The sequence below is a fragment of the Pyrus communis genome, chromosome 14 (genome assembly GCF_041283825.1).
Source record: "Pyrus communis isolate YQ-2024b chromosome 14, ASM4128382v1, whole genome shotgun sequence".
NCBI lineage: Eukaryota > Viridiplantae > Streptophyta > Magnoliopsida > Rosales > Rosaceae > Pyrus > Pyrus communis.
In genome coordinates this window covers 20,733,688-20,758,042 of record NC_142578.1, presented here as the reverse complement: position 1 = coordinate 20,758,042, position 24,355 = coordinate 20,733,688, and the positions used below count along the sequence as shown (strand labels likewise).

General features: G+C 38.6%; 2 pseudogenes; one reads left to right on the top strand and one right to left on the bottom strand.

Moving 5' to 3' along the window:
* Window positions 1-3,088: 3,088 nt before the first annotated feature.
* On the bottom strand, window positions 3,089-14,464 carry LOC137712133 (disease resistance protein RGA2-like; annotated as a pseudogene).
* LOC148691369 (uncharacterized) lies at window positions 8,905-11,756 on the top strand (annotated as a pseudogene).
* Window positions 14,465-24,355: the final 9,891 nt, after the last annotated feature.

Genomic DNA, 24,355 nt, shown 5'->3' with positions numbered 1-24,355 from the left:
CAATTGGCTAAAGTGGCAAGAAAAGGCAATTTGGAGCATTTTAGAGCAGTTTTGGGCTTGGAATGGATAGCACATGCATGGAGCAAGGTGGATGGACGAATTTGAAGTTCAAGAAAGGCTAAGAATATGCTAAAGAGATGTAAGAATTAATTCAAGACAAAGAAGATATGGAGTTCAACAAAGAAAGAAGGAAACATGAGTCAAAATATCTTATTTTGTCTTAGCCAATCGTAATCCTACACTACTTAAGTTCCAGCTACTAGGGGTACCCTAATTATACCGGGACACCTAAATATATGATTCTAGAAGTCCTAATTCTAATTCTACAAGGGTGCCGCACCTTTTCCCTTCTAGAAGACCCTTCCTTGCCGTGCACTCCCTTTCCCTTTCTCTCTAGGATCCTGCCGCATCTTCTTTCCCTTTTCCCTCTTGGATTCTGATTTTAATTAGCCTTTTTCCTTGTGGATTTGGATTGCAAATCCTTCTCAAAAATTAATTAGGGTTTCTCCCTTTAAATAAATGCTTTTCTGCCGCATCTAAAGACCACTCATCCATCTTTCATCACAATTCACACCACTCATCCATCACACACAATAACCCAATTTCAGAGACAAACACCTTTGTGCTGTGGCCTTGCAAGGAGAAAGGAGAGGAGACCCTTGGAGCCGTGTCGTGGCATTCAAGTTTGGATTGTTGGAACGTTCTTAGGTGTATTCTATCTTTTGTTTTCAATGTTTAATTTAAGTTATCTTTGTTTAAGTGCGAACATGAGGAACTAAAACTCAATTTGGCTAGAGGAGAATTCAAAACCATGAACATATATGTGATATGAATTGATTTCATCCAATTATTGTTTCATAAAACATGAATGTGATTTACTTATCTGTTTGATTGATAACTTATTCTTGTATGTTGATTAAGGATGCATACTTAGTTTGCATGCATGAATTTGATGCTAAAATTTAAGGGAATTTCACCTAATTGTTACGAACTTATATTTACAAGTAGTGGAAGTCACTAGTCATGATTGTGTTAAGTAAATCCATGGCAGGAGTATCATGCTTTCTTTAGTTACGAATGCCTTGTCAATGCTTATGATTTTCATAGAACTTAATGATCTTTAATATGTATCTCTATCATGTTGTTCATATAGGGAACTTGATAAGAATAATTTGATTGCGTCGCTGAGTCCAATTTAATGAATTTAGGAAAATTTGATGGTTAATTTGTGCAGTTCACAATTAACTTGGGGCATTGTTATTCATGGTTTATTGGAATAATAATTGGAAATCGATTTGTATGCATATGTGTCATGTGTGGAGAAGGACCCTCTAGCTAGCCTATCACCCATCAATTCACCCAAATTCGTATCAATTTACTTTGTTTCTGTAACTTGTTTGTTTAAGTTTTAAATTCGTCAAAACCAACTCCCCTTTAAATATTTCATGTTTACTTAGTTAGAACCTATTTAAATTGATTTCTTTTAGTGTTTTGAGTCAAAGTTAAGTTAGAATTCGTCCAAAATCACCCTTAGTTTATGTTTTGAGTCAATTTGCTTGTTTTGTGCTGTTTTGAGTCATTTTAGTTTGTTTTGAGTCAATAGAGTCTAGTTTTCTGTTTTTAAGTCTAGTTTAGTGTTTTAGAGTTTAAATTTGAGAGATTAGCATCCCTTCTAATCCCTGGCCTAAAACGATCCCTACTTATCCATACTACAATTGTTAAAAAGAGGGTTTAATTTGTGTGCTATTTTATATCGCATCAAATCCTCCGCATAACTCTTAATCAAACCTTTGGATATTATAAGATCCAAAGGTTACCAAAGAGTAAAGATCTTTATCAAACTGTTTGTCCCTTGATCATATTCCATACATACATACATACATACATACATACATACATACAAACATACATATATATATATATTATAATATATGAAATAGGATTGGGGACAAATATTTTGACATTTTGACAAACATTTTTACGCTCTATATTAGCTCTTGAATCTTTTTACATCTAAAGGTCTTGAATAAAACTAATATAATTCAAGATAAACTACTAAATGATGTGGCGATGAGATGGAAATAAAGAGATTTATTTAGTTAAAACATTTTAAGGAGCAATATATATATATATATATATATATATATATATAGCTAGGCTATATCTTACTTCATCGATGAGGTAGAACATTTATGCAATGGAATGTTTACTTGGATTTTTTAAGGCTGATCAACTTGCTCATGTTTATAGGCAACTCTTCAAGATTCACGCATCTAGCGTGAGTCAAAGTTTGCAAGCTCTGCAGCTTACCTATTGAATTGGGTAGTTCGGTGGTTTTTTTTCGTTTTCAGTCAAGTCCAGGCTTCTCAAATGCTTCAAAGAACCAGTGGAACTCGGCAACAATTCCCAAGATGCATTGACTATTCTAAGCCACCGCAGATATTTGAATCTTGAAATGCAAGTACTGAGGAAGGATTTATCAGTATTTATACAACTATATTCAAGGATTCCATGTGCCATCCAATGATGAACTATCAAACTGAACATATTTCTTCTAAAAAATTCAACAGCAAGCAATGCACTGCTGTAAGATATTTATGAAATCATACGAACAACAATAAGACATTAGGATCATAGATTTGATAAACCAAAATTACAATAAATCAATTACAATTTACTTATCTTTGGAATACGGAAGACATGGCTCTTACAGATGACAAAAGAGTCTTCTACTTTCAACGAGCATAAGTGTTCCGGCAATAATAGGGTTTGCTTAGAATGGAACGTGTATTTTGTGAAAGTAGGGACACTCTTAATAGAGTGATTAGGGTTCCTCCAATCCCACCCATTATAGTAATTGGAGGAATACACCAAATCACCATTTAATGTTAATGTTGTCCAACTAAGGCAAGTACAATATGTCTTACTTAATTAGGGTTTCAATTAACCAACTAAATATATCTTAATCCCATGATTCTTGCTAACCAATTTTGAATCATGTTAAAAGTCAAATATCTTGAAGATCAAGTTATTTGCCTTTTAAGTTATTCAATTCATAATAATTGACAACTCAACATGAGTCTTACAACTACTTCAAATGAGAGGGCAATTGATTATAACTCAGTCTCAAAGCAGGTAGAATGTGACTAGCTCCCTGTCGTTCTATTTCCCATATCTCAGAATCTCTAATCAATTTCCACTGACGCTCATCAGTCTTTGAGTAAAACTGACTCCCTAAGATTTTCATAGCTAAGGGAACCCCTCCCCACTTTCTTGCATTATCTTTTCCCATTTCATAGAGGCTTGGATGTTGTCTTTCTTATCCTTCTTCAAATGCACACTTTATAAACAAAGACAAACAATCCTGAAAAGAGAGAACTTCTAAATTTATGCATGTTCCAACCGTGCCCATGATTGAAGCAACTAAGATATTATGTGTTGTCACCAAAATCTTAGATCCTATCTTGGCCCCCTCTATATAACAAATATCTCAACTCACTCCATTTGATACGATCTTTGTTCCATACATCATCCAAGACGAGCATAAATTTCTTATCCTTTAAAGCGTCTCGTAGTTGTTCTTGCAACTGATCCAGATAAGACACAACCCTTCATTGATCTCTTTTTCCAGATATCAAAGTCCACTGTCACATGTTGCCGCATTCGTAAGCTAAAACTCCAAACGACTCTCTGATCATTGTACACCAACTTGGCAAGTGTGGTATTCCCTGAACCTCCTAATCTTACTATAGGAATAACAGATACATTCCGACCATTATCCCCACCTTGATGATCATCGCCTTGTATCATTAGAAGATCAAGAACTTCATTTTTTTTCTATTTCTTTACCAATAACCGCCGAAGCACGGACAATGGAATTGGTCGTATTCCCATTCTCCCTCACATAATCACCGAGATGAAGGTGATGATGAACAGTGCGGAGATCATAAAAATTCTTATCATCTTTAAGCTCGTGTAACCTTTCTGCTCTCCTTTATTCCATGACCTGTTAAGGATCATAAACCACCACATATCTTACATATAACACTGAAAGAATTGGGATGAAGAAAGAGATTGATCACAACTTGATAAGAATTGTAATTTTGGGTTTTCGGCTTAATTGTTGAGATTAGAAGTTCAAGTTTCTATTATAGCTATTTCTGTTTTTAGTGATTAGTTATAAGGGAATTGTCCAGCTGGCACTCCTTGTGTGATGTTGGTTTAAATAGAACAATAGCTCTCTTGGTTTAAATAGAGTAATCGCTCTCTTGCTTTGGGAATGGTTATTTGAATATTTTAATAGAAAAAAATATATATACATGAGGCTTTTGCTTCATCTTCTACCTCTCGCACCCCTTCCATTGTCTCACAGGGTTGAGAGAGATAATCAATTTGAGTCTTATCATTGGTATCACCCAAATCTGATCTTAGTTTCTCTTGAATTTCTTTGTTGTGTTTCTTATTTTTATCATAATCATAATTACAATGTACAGCCACCATATATAAGGAGAAGACCTTCCTTGATTTACGCCACAACTGATGGCTTAGGGAAGGCAAACAACGACTCCTTAAATTAGGGCATTGACACTATGATTAAGGGGAGATGACAACATAGACTCCTATACAAAGGAACCAGACTATTAACCATCTGGGGAACAACCAATACTCGGGAGGAAACAAGCTTGAACAGTTGACAAAACCCCTTAAAACCTAATGACACGGAAACCATCCTAATATCTAGGAAACCCTAATAACCACTGGGCTACTTCCAATACTCCCTCTCAAGCTGGATCCAGGAGGTTTATGGAGCCAAGCTTGGACAGAAGACGTTGAAACTGATGCGAGGCCAAGGGCTTGGTGAAGATGTTGGCCAGTTGGTCAATGCTTCGGGTATAATGTGTCTGAATCACCTGTGACTGAACTTGTTCCCAAATGTAGTGGCAATCAACTTCAATGTGTTTCGTCTTCTCGTGAAAAACTGGGTTGGATGCAATATGCATTGTGGCCTGGTTATCACAAAATAAGGACATAGGGAGCGTGGTTGGTTCACCCAAATCACACAGAAGACCCTTCAGCCATATCAATTCACAAGCAGTTGAAGCCATGGCACGATACTCGGCCTTTGCACTTGATCTGGCGATGACAGTTTGCTTTTTACTCTTCCAGGTGACCAAGTTTCCACCTACAAAGGTGCAATAGCTAGTAGTGGACTTACGATCGATGGCGTTGCCTGCCTAATCAGCATCGCAATACCCCATGATTTGGGTATTTTCATTCTTCTTCATGATGATACCACGACCCACTGAACCTTTCAAGTAACGTAGGATCCTTTTAACAACATTCAGATGTTCGAGTGTTGGGGATTGCATGAATTGGCTCACGATACTCACAGAATAGGTGATGTCGGGTCTGGTGATGGTTAGATAAATCAACTTACCCACCAGCCTCTGATAATAGCTTATATCTGTGAGTGGCGTGCCATCCAAGTTAGGTTTGATTTTGCTGTCGAGGGGAGTAATGGCAGGTTTCGCATCGATCATGTTAGCTTCCTTGAGTAAGTCCAGGACATACTTCCGTTGGTTAAGGAATAGTCCTTTGTGAAAGGTTGCCATTTTTATACCAAGGAAGTACTTCAAGATTCCAAGGTCTTTAATTGCAAACCTTTGTCTAAGAGATTGTTTCAGGTTGCAGATCTCGTCAGGATTATCCCCCGTGATTATCAGGTCATCGACATAGATCAGTACAACCAGTTTGCCCACAGCTCCAGTGCGAACAAAGAGTGAGGAATCTGCATTGCTACTTTTGAAACCAACGCTGATGAGCACTGAGCTTAACTTGGCATACCAAGCTTGGGGAGACTGCTTCAACCCATATATAGATTTGTGAAGTTTGCACACTAAGTCAGGTTCATTGCTTTGAGAATGCCTTGGTGGCAACTTCATATAAACTTCTTCTTTGAGATCGCCATGCAAGAATGCATTTTTTACGTCCATTTGATACATAGACCACCCCTTGTTTACAGCCACAGACAATAGAACCCTAACTGAGTTCATTTTTGCCACAGGTGCAAATGTTTCTTTGCAGTCTACCTCGAACGTTTGAGTGAATCCCCGAGCCACCAACCGTGCTTTATGTTTCTCAATCGATCCATCTGAATTGAATTTGAACTTGTAGATCCATTTACAGCCCACGACTTTCTTGCCTTTTGGAAGTTTGGTGATGCTCCAGGTTTTGTGTTGGTCTAGGGCTTGAAGTTCTTCTTTCATTGCTTTCTTCCACACTCCTTGGCTGTTAGCATCATCAAAACTTTGAGGTTCACTATATCGTGAAATGCTACTTAGGTAGGCTGCATGTTCCTGTGTCACTCTTTTGTACGTCACATAGTTGGAGATGGGATGTGTGGGTTTGTAGGTGACAAAGTCTTGAAATCTTATGGGAAGTTGTCTCGCACGCATTGGATTTCGGCGTGGAGCAGGAGTAGTTGTCTCACATCCATTGACACCTTGAATTTCATTGTGAGTATCATCTTGGTTGTCCCCACCTTCGTGCAGTGTATCTTCTGAAGTGCAGCCGTCAATGTCACCATCAGTGATTCCATGGTTGTGACCTTGTTCTGATGAAGCTTCAAGCTCGATTCTTGGCAGTGGGAACACATCTAATAGACTACTATCCCCTTGGCTTGTTATTTCACATTGTTTGCCAAAAAAAGGGTTAGTTTCATGGAATTGAACATCTTTGGACACAAGTAATCTCCTCAGTTGGGGATTATAACACTTATATCCCTTTTGTGAAGAAGAGTAACCAAGAAAAATACATTTAGCAGCCCTGGGATCTAATTTGTCTCGGTGATGAGATTGAATGTGGACAAAGCATATGCAGCCAAAAACTCTAAGGTGTGAGAGGTCAATCTTGCTTCCTTTCATAACCTCAAGAGGAGACTTGAACTCCAAGACTCGGATGGGGAGTCTATTGATGATATAGGCAGCTGCCATAACCCCTTGAGACCAAAATCTCTTTGGTACATTCATTTGTAGCATTAGAGCCCTAGTTTTTTCAAGCAAGTCACGGTTTTTTCGTTCAGCAACACCGTTTTGCTGAGGTGTACCAACGCAACTTGTTTGGTGCATGATGCCATGAGTGCTTAAATATTGTTTCATGATATGAGATGTGTATTCAGTGCCATTGTCAAACCTGAGAGTTTGGATTTGAGAGGAGAAATGGTTTCTAACAAGGTTATGGAAGTCTTTGAACACTTCCATTACTTCATGCTTAGACTTTAGAAGATATAACCATGTGACTCGAGATAAGTCATCCACAAAGATCACAAAGTACTTATAACCATCAAAAGATTCATTAATTGGTCCCCATACATCAGAATGGACTAGTTCAAAACATCTACTAGTTCTGGACAATGAAGATTTAAAAGGTAACCGAGTGGCCTTAGACAAATGGCAGGTTTCACATGAGGTTACATCCTTTCCTAGATTTGGAAACAAAGTCGACAAAATGGTTGGGGCCGGGTGAGCTAAACGTTGATGCCTCAATTGGTTCTCTTGAATGGGATTGAACTTGGCTTGGAACCCCCTGGGATTGTTCTTTGACATGTAATAGAGACCATCTAGGAAAAACCCTTCACCAATCGTCTTCTTGGTGGCACAATCCTGAAAAATGACATTGTGAGGGGAGAATATGGCCAAACAGTTCAAGGTTTTTGTGATTTTACCCATAGATAGGAGTTGAAATGGAAAAGAAGGAACATATAGGGCCACTGACTCAATCACATCAGACATTAGGTTTATTTTTTCCTTTCCTAAAACCCTTGCATTCTCCCCATTTGCAGTTGAAACTTGAGAGGGATTTGATAATTTTTCAAACTTATTAGGCTTGGATACATGGTTGGTCATATGATCTGTGGCACCCGAATCTACAACCTAAAAATCATGCAACATATTTATATTAAGAGCAGTTTTAAAAGCTTTCATGATACCTTGCATGTCTTCTTGGGGTATGGTTTTTGTGTCCTCCAGGAAACCAGCAAACTTGCCTAGTAAAGCCGTCGAGTTCTCTTCTTCCAAGTTTTCTCCTCGGTTGCTTCCAGCACCTCCTTTCCTGCCTTGAAGGTATAACGCAAACTCATTTATGAGTTCAACAGGGTTTGCTGTGAAGGTTTTTAATGTGTCAGACCCCTTAGAAGTAAAGGCAGAAGCATGATTGGCACGATGTACAGTACGGTTCATCCTTTGTGTACCCTTGTTGTCCTTCATGAAGTCCGGTTTTAATTCTGGATGTAAAATCCAGCACGTTTCCTTAACATGACCTGTATAGTTACAGTGTTGACATTTCAAATGTGGGTGTTTTCCTTTGTACTTCCTCTCGTTGGTCAGATAAGCCCTGGCATCAGGTACACTAGCTTTTGTACCCATGTTCATGACCTTCCTCCTCACTTCTTCACGTTGGATTGTTGCACATACACTGGTGAAGGAAGGGAGTTCAGAGTTCATGAGTATGTGACTTCGTAGATCTTCATATTCTGAATCAAGACTAGACAGAAGTTGAAATATCTTGTATTCTTCTGCTCTTTTACGAATCACAGCAGCATCGATCGTATGAGGACGATATGTTTCTAACTTATTCCACATACTTTTCATGCTCCCTAAGAGTTGCACAAATGGTTTACCTTCTTGTTGTAGATTGGATATGTCCCTTTTCAGTTGGAAGACTCGTGCAACATTATTCTGACTGCCATACATTTCCTTGACAGTCTCCCATAGCTGAAATGAAGATTCCGAATAGTTGAATATTTCAGCTAGCTTACGATCCATGGAGTTTATGAGCCACAACATAACCAGCTGATCTTTGCTAAGCCAGGATTCATAGTTTGGTGAGGAAGCATCAGGTACTTCGATGCTCCCATTTATGAACCCTAACCTGGACCTTCCACCTAGAGCGAGGGATACAGCTCCCGACCAAGGCAAATAGTTAAACTCATTCAACAGAACTGAGCTTAACCTTTGATTTGGATTAACATCCATCTCAGGCACATTCACGGATGAAATCGCTGGTGAACTTTCAGCATCTGATCCTAATGGATTTTCTTCAGCCATGTTGGAGGATGAACACGCTCAGCAAGTAGTAAAGCAGAAGCAGGTTATTTTCCCTGCTCTGATACCATCTTGAATTTCTTTGTTGTGTTTCTTATTTTTATCATAATCATAATTACAATGTACAACCACCATATATAAGGAGAAGACCTTCATTGATTTACGCCACAATTGATGGCTTAGGGAAGGCAAACAACGACTCCTTAAATTAGGGCATTGACACTATGATTAAGGGGAGATGACAACATAGACTCCTATACAAAGGAACCAGACTATTAACCACCTGGGGAACAACCAATACTCGGGAGGAAACAAGCTTGAACAGTTGACAAAACCCCTTAAAACTTAATGACACGGAAACCATCCTAATATCTAGGAAACCCTAATAACCACTAGGCTACTTCCAATAGTTTCCCTTACCTTTTTATGCCCTGCCACACCCACAACACAAGATTTTCCCTCATGGATGCTCGCATCGAAGCTTTGGAGGCTTCTGTCGCTGCCCTCTCCGATACTCTGAAATCGAAGCTCTCTATCTTTTTCAATCAATTTCACCGAGAGATGGCTTTCTTCGAGGATGGTGTTGGATCCCCTTCAGCCTATACTTCGGTTACTCTTGATGTTTCACCCAATTCAGCCGATCATGGTGAGGTCGAATTTCATAGGTCTCATCGCCGTGATTTATATGACGGTGGTCCTTCTTCCCATTGCTAACAATGGCAGCCGAGGATTGAGTTTCCCAGATTTCTTCTTGGTGAGGATCCTTTGGTCTGGATCTACTGTGTTGAGCAATTTTTTGCTTATTACTTTACTCCGAAGCATCAGAAAGTTGTTATGGTATCCTTCCATCTTGACCACGAGGCTCTTCAATGGTTCTATTGGCAAGACTGCTTACTGACCACTCCACACTGGGAGGATTTCATGCGTGCTCTCTGCTGCGAATTTGGCCTTTTTGAGTTTGAAGATAGTGTTGAAGCACTCTTTAAACTTCGCCAATTAGGTACTCTCAAGGAGTACATATCTGAATTTCGCCATTTGGCAAATCGCACACCAGATTTAGGGCTTATCTTATTGAAGAGTTGTTTTCTAGATGGATTGAAAAAAAAGTTGAAATATGATGTGAAGTTGTAGCGTCCAAACATTGTTCATGATGTCATAGCCATTGCAGTCCAATTGAAATACCAAATTTACCAATCTTAAGGGTGGGTTGTCTAAGCCTTCTCCACTTCTCAGATCCCACACTCCTAACCCTATACCTTCCTCGGCGTTTTTTAAATCCACTAACTTCCCAGTCAAGAAATTGACTCCAGAGGAAATACAGAAGAAGCAGGAGTGCGGCGAGTGCTGGTTTTGTGACGACAATCAAACTAGGGGTCATAGGTGTATTCATAAGCAACTGTTGATGTTAGATTTGGTTAATGTAGATGAAGGGGAAGCTAATCCACCTTTACCCGATACTTTGCCGGAGATACAGCATGTGGAACTGAGCGAATGCGCCTTCTATGATACTAAAGTTAAGCACACTATGCAAACTATGAAAGTGTTAATGGTCAGCTTGTTACAATACTCTTGGACTTGGGTAGCACACACAATTTCATAGATTCTCGATTAGTTAAGAAGTTGGGGTGAACACCCCAACTCGACCTTTTAAAGTCATGATTCCAGATGGAGGGAGAGTAAGTAGCTCGGGTTGCTATACTAATATTGCTTTAAATATTGGAGGATACACTTGTGCAGTGGATTTATTTGCCTTACCATTAGGTGGTTGTGATGTGGTTCTCAGGGTTCACTAGCTTTCTTCTATAAGTTCACTTTTATGGGATTTCCAATTAATGACCCTACAGTTCTCTAAGGAGGGTTGTCAATACATGTTGGTGTATAGTGCTATCACTACACCTTCAAGAGATATCCATGCAATAATTGGATAAGGAAATTTCTAATTCCAACCTGAGGCTCTTCTTATACTCGATGGAGCATGACAAACTAGAGGCTTGTAGCTTGAATTTTGAGCGGCTTCAGAAACTACAACATGTTCTCGGGCAATTTGACGAAGTCTTTATCTTGCTAACCAAGCTACCACTTAGTAGGGATCATGACCATAAAATACCTCTTATCTCTGGTGTTAAACCACCAAACATTCGTCCCTATCACTACGGTCCTTTGCAAAAGGCTGAAATAGAAAAGGTTGTGCAAGGGCTACTTACTTCAGGTTTCATACGCCTAAGCCATATCTCTTTCTCCTTTCCAGTGCTCCTAGTGAAGAAAAAAGAAGGCACATGGATGCTTTGTATGGATTACAGGGAACTCAATGCAATCATTATAAAGGATAAGTATCATTTCCCTCTCATTGATGACTTGTTGGATGAATTATATGGTGCCAAATTCTTTTCTAAATTGGATTTGCGGTCATGTTATCACCAAATACTTATGCACCCTAAGGATGTAGAGAAAACTGCATTTCATACTCACGAAGGACACTATGAGTTTTTGGTTATGCCATTTGGGCTTACAAATGCCTCAGCCACTTTCCAAAACCTCATGAATGATATTTTCAAGCCTTATTTGCATAAATTCATTTTGGTTTTCTTTGATGACATTTTTGGTCTATATTCAATCATGGAAGGATCATTTGTCACACCTTTACACCACTTTTGAATTGCTCCAGCACCACCATCTATTTGTTAAGAAGCAGAAAATGTGCAATTGGCCAATCAGGAGTGGAGTACTTAGGCCATATTGTCTTTGGCAATGGAGTGGAGGCACATCCCTCCAAGATTTAAGCAGTCTTGGAGTGGCTATTTCCAAAGACTGTCAAGGAATTAAGAGGCTTTCTTGGCTTGACCGGTTATTACAGAAAATTTGTCCTAGGATATGGAAAAATTTGTCAACCAATTGACAAGGAAGGATGGTTTCCATTGGAATTCTATTGCTGATGAAGCTTTTAACAAACTTAAGATGATCATGTCTTCACCTTAGGTCCTGGGTTTACCAAAATTTTCCATTCATTTTGAGCTAGAGTGTGATGCATTTGGCAATGAAATTGGAGCAATGTTGTAGCAACAGGGGAGACCAATTGCCTTCTCCAGTCAAGCTTTGGGTCCCAAACACCAAACTCTTTCCACTTATAAGAGAGAATTGATTGCAATTGTTCATGCAATCAAAAAGTGGTACAACTACCTACAAGGAAGGCACTTCATAATCAAGATAGATCATTGTAGTTTAAAATACTTCCTTGATCATAGGGCTAACACACCATTTCAGCAGAAGTGGGTCTCAAAACTGCTAGGGTATGACTATAAGATTCACTACAAGAAGGGTTGTGATAATGTAGTAGCTGATGCCTTGTCTATAGTGTATGGTTCTGATACTCTTAGCAATGTTGTAAAGGTTTTACAAGGTCAAGATTTAAGTTGTACAGCTATATCTTACCCTTATTTTGGTTTGATTGTTAAGTTAACAAGGTCTACTGAAAGTGATGTTTGGATTTAACAGAAGTGTGTGGAGGTTAATGCCAGCATCCAAGATCCTTCCATTGTTCCTACATTAAAGCACTACCATATTGATAGTGGTTTTTTGAGATACAAGTCTCGAATTGTGCTAGGCTCAGATTCTCCTTGGAAGTTAAGGGTAATTGAAGAGCATTAGTCCACACCATCTGCGGGTCACCAAAAGGTACTAAAAACCTATCATGGAATGAAAAAAAAAAAATTCTATTGGGTGGGAATGAAGAATGATATTAAATCCTTTGTGGTTGAGTGTAGTACATGCCAGCAAAATAAGTATGAAACCATAACTCTACCTGGTTTAATTCAGCCACTGCTTATACCTCAGAAAGTTTGGACGGATATAAGTATGTATTTCATTGTGGAGTTACCTCTTTGCAAAGGCAAATCTATTATATTTGTGGTAGTTGATTAGCTCTCAAAGTATTCTTACTTCATAGGGCCCACCCTTACATTGCAACCATGGTAGCTCAAGTATTTGTTGAAAATATCTTCAAGTTACATAGAATGCCCTCTTCTATTGTCAGTGATAGGGACTCGATCTTTGTGAGTTCATTTTGGAAGGAGTTTTTCAAACTTCAAGGCTCAAATTGTGTATGAGCTCGGGGTATCACCCCTAGAGTGATGGGCAAACGAAAGTGGTAAACAGGTGCCTTGAAACATATCTCAGGTGTTTTATGGGCAACAAGCCTAAACAGTGGGTCCATTGGTTGCCTTGGGTTGAATGGAACTACAATACATCATATCACACATCCTCTAAGTTCTTCCTATTTGAACAAGTTTATGGTTATGCACCCCCACATGTCTCTGCATATGAACTCAGAATTGCCAAAGTAGAGTTAGTGGAACAAGCTTTGATTGCATGAGATCAGTTGTTATCTATGTTAAAGACCAACCTAGAAGTGGCACATAACAGAATGAGGGACCATGCCAATAAACACAGAACCGAGAGAGGGTTTGCAGTAGGGGATTTTGTCCATCTCAGGTTGGTACCCTACCAATTGCAGTCTCTAGCTTTTCATGCTTATCACAAGCTACATCTTAAGTTCTACAGTCTTTATGAGATGCTCGAGAGGATTGGCGCCGTGGCTTATATGTTGAAGCTGCCTAAGGGTACTAAAATACACCTAGTCTTCCATGTTAGCTGCCGTAAAAAGCATTTAGGAAGCTTGATTTAACCCTTGACAACACTTCCAGAAGTAACTGAAGATGGCACTGTGCAAGAGACTCTTCTTTCCGTTCTTGCAAGAAAAATGTATAAAAAGGGTACAATTGTAGAAGTTCAAATGTTGGTGCATTAGTTAGGACAAAAGGAAGCATTAGTTAGGACAAGAGGAACATAAGGCTGCTTGGGAAGATTATGATGACTTCCATGCTCGATTTCCAGATTTTCAGCTTTGAAAACCTTGTGGACAAGGTTGTTTTCCAAGGGGGGAATGATGATAATTAATTCCACGTCATTATCCTTATCACACTCAGTGATAATTCCAATAGAGTCCTAACATGACCTAGGCTCAAGCGGAATCCAACTGGATTAGAGCAGGGAAAGAAACGATGTACCTTTCTAGTTGTGCCACTGCCACGAACCACTTGCCTTCGCAAAGCTTCACACTCAAACTCATCCAATAGATCATCCGCATCAAGGAGCACATCTTTAAGTTATCGTAGCCAACTGCGTAGCTTTTTGTTACGTGCTTGCTTCTCTTCGGCATCCAAGAACACGTCTCTGATGGTGGACATGGTTTATCCTAGCTTTTGCAGATCCACTTTAACACCCTATAACAAGCAAATCTCTTCAAAAGCAATAAAGCTGAGCTTTGCAATGATTCTGCTTGCCAACATAAATACAAGCTTGGCCATCTTCTTCTGCTTGATAAGGTGAGCTCAAGGTAATAATTGAGATTTTTCTAGCCTTAACTCAAGATAATGATTCTGGTTCTTTGTTAAAAGTATGATCAAACCCTTAATATGCTTTGAAATAGTTAACAATTATAAAGAAAGGCTTGTAATATGTTTCCTTTGTTATAAATAGACATAAGTTAGAGAAATAACTTTTACTAGGTACAAGAGAGAAGTGGGTGCTAGATATCACACTATTTAGTTTTGTAACTATAACATAAAAGAAGAAAGGATGAATACTGATATTATTGCTTTTCTTAGCTATGTCATAATTACACATGGAGTGCTCTTTATATAGAGCAACATCTGTAACAAAAAAATAAAAGCAAAGTGATCGCTCATTTTGAAAACTTCATATAATGACACACTGCTACTATGTCATTTCTGAAAACTTCATATGATGACACATTGCTACTGTGTCTTTTTTGAAAACTTTGACAAACTGATGTGGGCATTCACTCCAATAATTTTACAACACTCCTTTTGGATGCCCACATATCAACATTAGTTGCCTCGTTAAAACCTTGCTCGGATAAACCCATTGAGAAAAAACTGTAGTGAAGGAAAAAGAGTACAACTTTCCTTAGATCGTTGAAATAGTGTTTAGTATACTTATGTTGCCTCATTAAAACCTTGATAGGAAAAATCATGTGGAAAAAATTATAGTCGAAGGAGAAAGAGTACAACATGCATGTGTCATGGATACTCCCCCTGAAATGTATTTCCCCCTGATTCCGCATTCTTCAAGTTTAACTGATTGGTAAGTCAACGTAATCCAATACCATGCACTAGTTTCTGAAACGTGCACTTTGGTAGAGATTTGGCGAATAGGTTTGCCAGATTTTCATTGGAACAGATTTTTCTGACTTCAATAACTTTAGTCTTCTGAAGCTCATGTGCATTGAAAAACTTTGGAGATATGTGTTTAGTCTTATCACCCTTGATGAATCTTTCCTTCATTTGGGCAACACATGCTGCATTATCTTTATGAATGGCAATTGGAGTGTCTGTCTTTGAAGGTAGACCACATGAATTCCAGATATGATGGATAATTAATCTTAACCAAGAACATTTTCGACTTGCTTCATGTAAAGAAAGTATTTTTGAGTGTTTGGAATATGAGAAACTAATGTTTGTTTTGTTAAGTGCCATGAGACTGATGTATCTTTATTAGTGAACACATATCCAGTTTGTGAGCTAGCTTTATGCGTACGAGAGAGAAAACCAGAATCTGCATATCCAACAACGATCTGGTCATTTGTGGATTTCTCTTAGTAGAAGAGACCCATGTCTGTTGTCCCATGAAGGTATCGTAAAACATCTTTGACTCATTTCCAGTGACGAATTGCTAGAGTAGAGCTATACTTTGCTAACAAGTTGACTTAAAAAGTTATATCTGGTTTAGTACATTGTGCTAAATACAATAAAGCACCTATTGAACTCAGATATGGTACTTCTGGACCAAGGACCATTTCATCATCTTCTTTTGGATGGAATGGATCTTTCTTAATGTCTAGAGAACGAACAACCATTGGCATGCTGAGTAGATCAGCCTTGTCTATTCCAAATCGCTTTAGGATTTTTTCAATGTAAGCTGATTGATGGACCAAAAATCTATTAGCACAATGCTCGATCTGCAGGCCGAGGCAATATTTTGTTTTTCCAAGGTCTTTTATTTCAAATTCACTTTTCAGATATTCAGCAGTTTTATTGAGCTTTTCAGGAATTCTAACTAAGTTCATATCATCAACATATATTGCCACTATATAAAATCCAGAATTTGATTTCTTAATGAACACACAAGGGCAAATGACACTGTTGACATATCCTTCTTTGATCAAATACTCACTGAGATGATTATACTACATTCGTCCAGATTGTTTTAGCCCATATAATGATCGCCTTAATTTGATTGAGAGCGTACCTCATGGTTTGTTAGTCATTTCAGGCAACTTAAGTCCTTCTCAACTTAAGTCCTTCTAGGACCTTCATATATATGTCAGTATCTAATTTTCCATATACATACGCAGTGACAACATCCATAAGTCGGATGTCAAGTTTTTCTGAAACCACCAAACTTATTAAGTAACGGAACTTAATTGTATCTATTACAGGAGAATATGTCTCCTCCTAATCAATTCTAGGTCTTTGTGAAAAACCTTGTGCAACGAGTCGTGCTTTATATCTTGCAATCTCGTTTTTCTCATTGTACTTTCTTGTGAATACCCATTTGTAACCCATGGGGTGTACACCAAGCGGGGTTTGGACTACTGGTCCAAAAATACTTCACCTTTCTAAGGAATTTAACTCTGCCTGGATTGCATTTTTCCCACTTAGGCCAATCTTGTTTTTGTTTGCATTCATCAACAAAGCGGGGCTCAATATCATCGCTTAATATGATTTTAGTGGCTACTGCAAATGCGAACAGGTCGTTGATGATTATTTCATTCCAATCCCACAATCCATTTGTACATGCATAATTTATGGAGATTTCTTTGCTTTCACGTACTTCTGTCTCTTCACTGATATGTGTCTCATCAAGGACATTTTCTTTTTCCGAATCATGAATTGTGGATTTGTCATTCATTTTCTTTTCCTAAATGATTTCATTTGGATTCAGTTGTACCCTCATCCTTCTCTTTCAAGGAGCTAAATCTTTTGAACTTGGGGGTCTACCATGCTTCAGGCGTGCACCAGATGAATAATTCGATGCTACTTTATTTTGTCCCACAAGGACATCAATTCTTCCAGGCGCATTTGATTAGCAATACTTTGAAGATGAATGATCCTTTTCACTTCATTTTCACATTGAGTGCTTCGTGGGTCAAAATGAGATAAGGTGAGTACAACCCATGTCAGTTCTTGCCGTTCTTCTAAAACGGTCTTTTCTCCCCTAACAACGGGAAGACTGTCTCATAAAAGTGACAATCCGCAAAATGAGCTGTAAACATATCACCTGTCAAGGGTTCCAAATATCTAATGATAGATGGTCAATCAAAACCCACATAAATTCCGAGTTTACGCTAAGGTCTCATTTTAGTGCGTTGTGGCGGTACAATCAGCACATAAACAGCACATAAACAAAACTCGACCAACTACAGTATTACAGATAAGAGATGTAGACACAAAGTCTATACATGGTGACCTTGCAGAATCCTTCATTTAACAGCTAACTAATTTGACTGGTTCATATAACAAAACAAGAGCAAAAATTGACCTATTCTTCCCTACCTTTTTGACCAAGCGCCCGATTCTTGGAGAAGTTTTGGCAGTGGACCTAGAGACCCTCTCAAAGTCCAGTCTCATTACTATTTGCCAAACTTTCCTACGTTCAATATGTATCAAAATGCTGTTATCCGCACACTTATTTTTACTCACATACTCTAAATTTTCGGCATCAAATCAAATGAATTGAGATCAACGGACCAAAATTAACAAAAAAATGTGTAGAACATAAGGAGTGTGATTCTTAGAGGAGTTTTGACAGTGATAAAAAATCAATCATGCCCACGAGCTCTAACTCAACCAAATCCAAGGGATTTAATAAACTGAGTAATGGAAAATGAAAGCTACAACTATATTAGAGATGAATGTTTATGGCAACCATACTAACACTATCTTAGTTCAATGTCTAAATTGCCGCACAAAATCATAAATCAGCTCTCGTTGCCCCCAGGTGGGATCATTGTATTCTCCCACATCCATATATGATCACTTTTCTTTTAGATTAAAATGGAAGGAGATGAAAAAGAAAGTACGAATAACAAATCAAAGTTGGCACCTTTCGTGCTTGAAATTTTTATCTCAGTGATTAACCCCGGGCAGACCATCTAAAAATGAGTCCATGGTGGAACTGTCTAGTCCTCTAGTCCATCCAGGCGCCTCCTTTGAGGGATGACACATCCAGCACAATCCTGTTCATCAAACCGGTAAACATGTAAACAAGTTGAACATCTTATGCTATATATTGATTAAACGAGCAATGGAAAAGAAACTTACATCTTCGTGGATGCATTTTTCCAGTTCTGGAGTTCTGGAGTTTATGATGATTTTGTTATCAATCTTGGTCAACGAATGGTCCATCGGCAGATCAACCACTTTAGTTGCTGAAGTGGAATTTTAACACATTAAATAAATTTAATGTAATATAAAACAAGCGCAAACCAAGTTCATTTGAACCGCTTCTTACCTGATTTAGGAGCAGCAATGATAGTTCCATCTAGCCCCAAGAGTTTCTACAAAAACAGGTGAAAATGGTATCAGTAATAAGTAAATGTAACCAAGTCATTTGAACACTTTTTACATGATTTAGCAGCTACAGTGACAGTTCCATCTAGCCCCAAGAGTTCCTACACAAATAGGTGAATATGGTATCCGTAATAAGTAAACTTACATCTGTGTGGATGCATTTTCCAGTTCTGGAGTTTATGATGATTTTGTTATCAATCTTGGTCAATGAATGGTCCATTGGCAGATCAACCAATTTTAACACATTAAATAAATTTAAATGTAATATAAAACAAGCCCGAACCAAGTTCATTTGAACCGCTTCTTACCTGATTTAGGAACAGCAATGACAGTTCCATCTAGCCCCAAGAGTTTATACAAAAACAGGTGAATATGGTATCAGTAATAAGTAAACGTAACCAACTGACAAGGTAATTAGTAAATATATAAGTTCACAAGAAGCATCGGTGCAATCCAATGACAATGGATACAGCTACCTTTAGACTCTGGTAACAGTCTTCCAGGTTATCATTATACAACATATGATCAAAGATGCCTGATGATTGCCCTTGCTCAATCTCTTCCTCGGCATTTCAAAGACGCTTTAGGACGTGTTCCTCTGCCTCAATTCCCCAGTTTCTATATTGAACCATGCTCAGAACATGAACATGGAAAGAGGAATTTGAGGATGCGAAATAATAAATGGCATGTTAAACTACCTTGCATGAAGGAGCTTCTCAAGCTCTTCCATTGAGGGTGGACATACGAAGATTAAGATAGCTTCAAGTGAACTGGCCCTCACGGATCTTGCCCCTTGAACATCGATTCTTGTTTTTAGGATTGTCACTTCTTGAAAAAATAATGAATGTGTGAAACTCTTTATTTCTTTTCCTTGGGGTAACTCCAATATAATTCGTTCTTGTAGGAACATCAGACAAGATTGAAACTGAGCGCCTCATATGTGATTTCCTTCCAATAATGTCAGATAAGATTGAAAACTGAGCCTTATTTGTGATTTAAGAAATTTGTTCGATTTCTAGAAAGTAGCTGAAAGGTGCATAGCATGCTTCTTATGGTCGATTGTTATAACTCCTAAATTACTTTGTTCTAGCATTGAACTTCCAAAAGCTATTTGCCAAGTGAGGTGGTGAGTAATGGCACAATAGAAGTGAATTCATTTTTCCTGGGTTTCGTAAACTTGTGCAGATGGGACACAACCTTGCTGGTTACTTTCAGATCCGTGCTAAAGATGCGGTGACAGGAACAGGAGTTGATGTGACCAATGCAATTTTTACTCAAAAGCTTGGTGTGGTTTTGACAGAAAATCAGCTGGAGGAGTTTTTTTTTTCCCCAGATTCTTAATGTATGGTAATTCTCTTGTTAGTTGGACCTAGTATTTATAAAGCCTATCTTTTTTCCATCTTCCGACTGAGTTGCTGCATTACATTTGGGATTAGTTCATTCAATTTCTAGCTGCATTTTCCTTTCTCTTTGGTGCTTCTGAGAATTAGGTTTCGCCTTAAGATTGTGTAGAGAATTGCATCTTTAACTTGAATGATATAGTAACTTCAATATTATTTAAGTTGTCTTTACTCTTTGTAAGTCTTCAGGGCTTGAAAATCAAGAAGTTGATTATTGTTTAGTAAAGCTTTCGATTTGCTTAATTAAAGTTTGTGGTCAGCTTGTGCCGTATGATTAGCCAAAATCTAACAGGGAAGTTTCATCTGCAATGGCCAAGCTTTAACTGCTAGTTGTAACAATGGAACGGCTTTGTATGTGCCTATCCTCTGATAGTTTTTCCTAGTTTGACGGCAATGAAATCACAAACCGTCGGAATTACTAGAAGGTTGGTTAAAATGGAGTAACAACAAAAGATTACACAATATAAAACGAAGACAAATAGAGAACATAAGAGGCAGGTGGGATGGAACACATCAACCCTATTTTAATAAAAATAAACAAATGGAACATGAGAAATCTTTGGCCAATCTTCTCTTGTGTCTTGCTGGCATCTCCTCCCCAGATCAGGACAATTTTTTTATCCTAAGTTCTATTAAGGCAGTGAGGCAATGCATCTCCTCTGGCAAAGACAATAGTTTGGGGCATGATATGAGGGCAACTATTTTAAGCGATATGAAACTCGTCAATCACCCAGGTAATGCTTCCAAATTCTCACAATCTGCTATACCAAACTCTTGTAGTGTGTTTGTGGCTCCTTGAAACCATTCAGGCAATGCCGCCATTCGTGGTACTCCTTCAATCCTCAATTGTTGGAGCCTTAGTGGAATTACTTGATAGTTTTCCATCACCAAATCAAGTTGTTTACAATTAACTGTCATCAAAGAGCGTAATGATGCAAGATAACTCTTATCACGCGGCAAACACGTTATATTACTACACCTCATAATACCAAGATATCAAAGTGATGTCAAGCATCCCACTCCATTCTTTGGAAAACTTGATTGTTTTGTGCTTAATGTAAGGTATCTAAGGCCGATCAACTTGTTCATGTCTCTAGGCAACTCTTCAAGATTCACGCATCAAGTGAGAATTAGAATTTGCAAGCTCTGCAGCTTACAAATTGGATTGGGTGTGTTCAGGCAGGAATTTCGCTGGGGACGATCCCTGGCACGAGCACACAGCTCCCCGAGGAGGTGGCACTTTGGTTGTTTGTCGAGCTCCTGCTTGTTGAGAGGTTGCAAAATGAGAATATAGTTAGTTCTGAAAGGTGCCTTTGTGGGGCCTTAGGTGTAGGCCTTGAGGCTCGCAATCAAAACTAAGTGCTTAGGCGAGCCACTGTTATCTCAATATGGCAGATGTAGAACAAGTGTGTTTAAGTCGATTACTTGCGCCCCAAGTTATTCTGACTTCTTGTTATTAAAGGATAGTCGTAGATGGGTTAAGTCTACATTAAGTTCTTTTTTGTGCCTTGAGATCAAGGACTTTTAGTTCATTATCTTGTATGCTTTAAAGAGTGGAAATCCAGATCTGACTAAGTCATTAGTTCAATCCTTATTTTGGCTTTTATGATAGTAAAACTACTAAGTGAACCAGATCTGAGGACCAATGGAACTTTTGATCACCAATTGACTGGAAATAACTTGAATATATACTGGAGAGTACATCATAATACCAGATCTAAGGGCAAGATTTCACCTTTTCGGGCATGGTCAAACATCTTGCAGTCTCTTTTCTTTATGATTACCGAGGGTTGCGTGTTTAAAAGGGATGGATGGTAAACAAGTTTGTACAAAAGAATCGATACTACGCCACTAAGGGTGATATCAGAGCTTTAAACTAGACAAAAGATGGCTTTTGTAGGGAGTTATCCTGAAAAGGATTGAGATCTAGGCTGATTACAACTTTTAGATGTAAATCTGGCTGGAGAGCAGATTTTGTATATTTGTTTGTTTGATTGGTTGAGTGTCCTTGTCTCTAGGGCCCCTTCCTCCTTTTATAGACCTTTTATTTTGGCTATTGCAAGCTTTGCCTGAAAGCACTTCAGTGAGTCATCATCTTTTTTACATGTTCTGCCATTAGAAAGTGCTTTTGGGCTGAGAGTATGTTGATTTCCATCGGTTGTCACTTCTCTTGTAAGCACATAACCTTTTCATTAATGAGGAGTCGCCATATTGTCTTGAGATGGATGGCTAGGCTTGGTGTTGGGCCTCGGGCAAGTTTTTTCACTTTAGCTCTATTGGGCTTCCATTCCTTTAATTCCAAAGTTCAAATATTAACCCAAACAGTGCCCTTTTTAATCGTTGTTGAGCCTGCAAACCAAGGCGTAAATAATGATTGAACAGCTGCCTATGCCTTCATTCAGGATTCGCACCGTTTTAAAGCAACCGTTGGTTAACAAGAACCTTCGCACTAACCCACGAACTCTGCTGTTAAATATCCAGCTATTATATAATCCCCTCCTAATCTCTTTAGCAAAGCACCTTTAACCAATTCAACCTTTTCTAATTTCCAAAAACCCCTCAGAATTCCTAAAGTTCAATTTTTTTTTGAAATCCCTCTTGTTCTTCAACTCATCTTTCTTTCTTGGTTCCGAATTCCATCCCATCTTCTCCTCAAGATTATCCAATGGCACCTACGGTTGCCTGGATTCAATCTCCCTACAAGACTGGTAAAGGGATTTCCATCATGCGCCGTCTTTTTAATGGCCTTCATTGTCCTTGGGAAGGCCTGCACATTGGCCTTTTCCTCAAGGAGGAAGGAGTGCACTCCTTGGGATCTGCATGGACTTCTCAGTCACTGGCTTCTTCATCATCCTCAGAGAGACGTACTGCATCCAACTTCAATTTCATGACTTCTATAGCTTTGTGGGGTAGCCAAGCAGCGTTAATCGCACCGATAAATCCTACATGTGGATGTAAATCTAACCTTCCTTATATCAATATCCATAATCCCAAACTTCCCCATAGCTTCTGCTTTCTTGATCAATTCATCATCATAGGTGTATGCTTTGGGATCAACTACCATGATAATGTCAAAGACCTTGGTAGGACTCGTGGAAGAAGCCTCTTCACTGATTCGAACGTCAGGTTTATACATGAAAGTGGTAGTGGCTGTCAGTAACCACTTTAGCAAGATCTTCTGTTAATCAGCTTCATCAGAAGCTTGAAGAGGTCAAGAGAATAAATGTTGAAATCTAACGATGCTGAAGCATAGTTAGCTAATATTATCATTCTAGGATAACTTCCTTAGTCAATGATGTAGAACTATTAGCTAATTCTGATGTAACTTCAACAATTAATGAAATGAAAATGATTTCTTTAATCGACTTTGGCTCGTATTTCTCTCTTGAAACTCGACTGTGATCGGCAAATAAGATGACTTTAAACTTCCCGCAACATTTACATTTCTTCAATGTAGCAATCCCTAACATCCCACAAGGTTGAGTGATACTTCTTCAAAAACTTAGCACTAATCGGATATCTCTGCAAACTTCCTTCCAAATCTGCCAAATAATATCCTTATTTGTCCAATGCTTGGTGAATAATGAAAGGACCTTCCCAAGTCGGGCTCCACTTCCCAAAGCCCTTTACTTAAGCTCCCATAGGGAGAATTGCCTTCCATACTAACTCTCATTCTTTGAAGTTCTTCAACTTCACCTTTTTATTGTATGCTCGGGCAACAACTTTCTTCCCCTCCTAAATTTTATCTAGAGCTTCAATTCGGGCTATATCAAGATCTTGAACTCCTTGACACATAGCCTGAATATACTCTTCACTATGTAGCCCGAATTGATTCTGAATTCTGATAGAACTCACATTAATTTCCATGGGGATCATAGCATCTTGCCCGAAGGTTAGGGCATAACGAGTAGTTCCAGTTGCTACCCTCTTGGAAGTCCTATAAGCCCACAAAGTATTTCCCAACTTCTCATGCCATTTCTCTAGACTCTCGGCCACCATTCTTTTAATAATGTTCACCAAGATCTTGTTGATAGCTTTTGCTTGACCGTTTGACTGGGGGTAGTAAGGACTAGATTGAACCATCTTTATCTTGAACTTACTAGCAAACTCATCCACTTATTTTGAAATAAAAGATGGCCTGGGGTCGGTGACAATTGTCTCTGGCACCCCAAATCTATGTAAGATCTTGGTTTCAATGAATTTC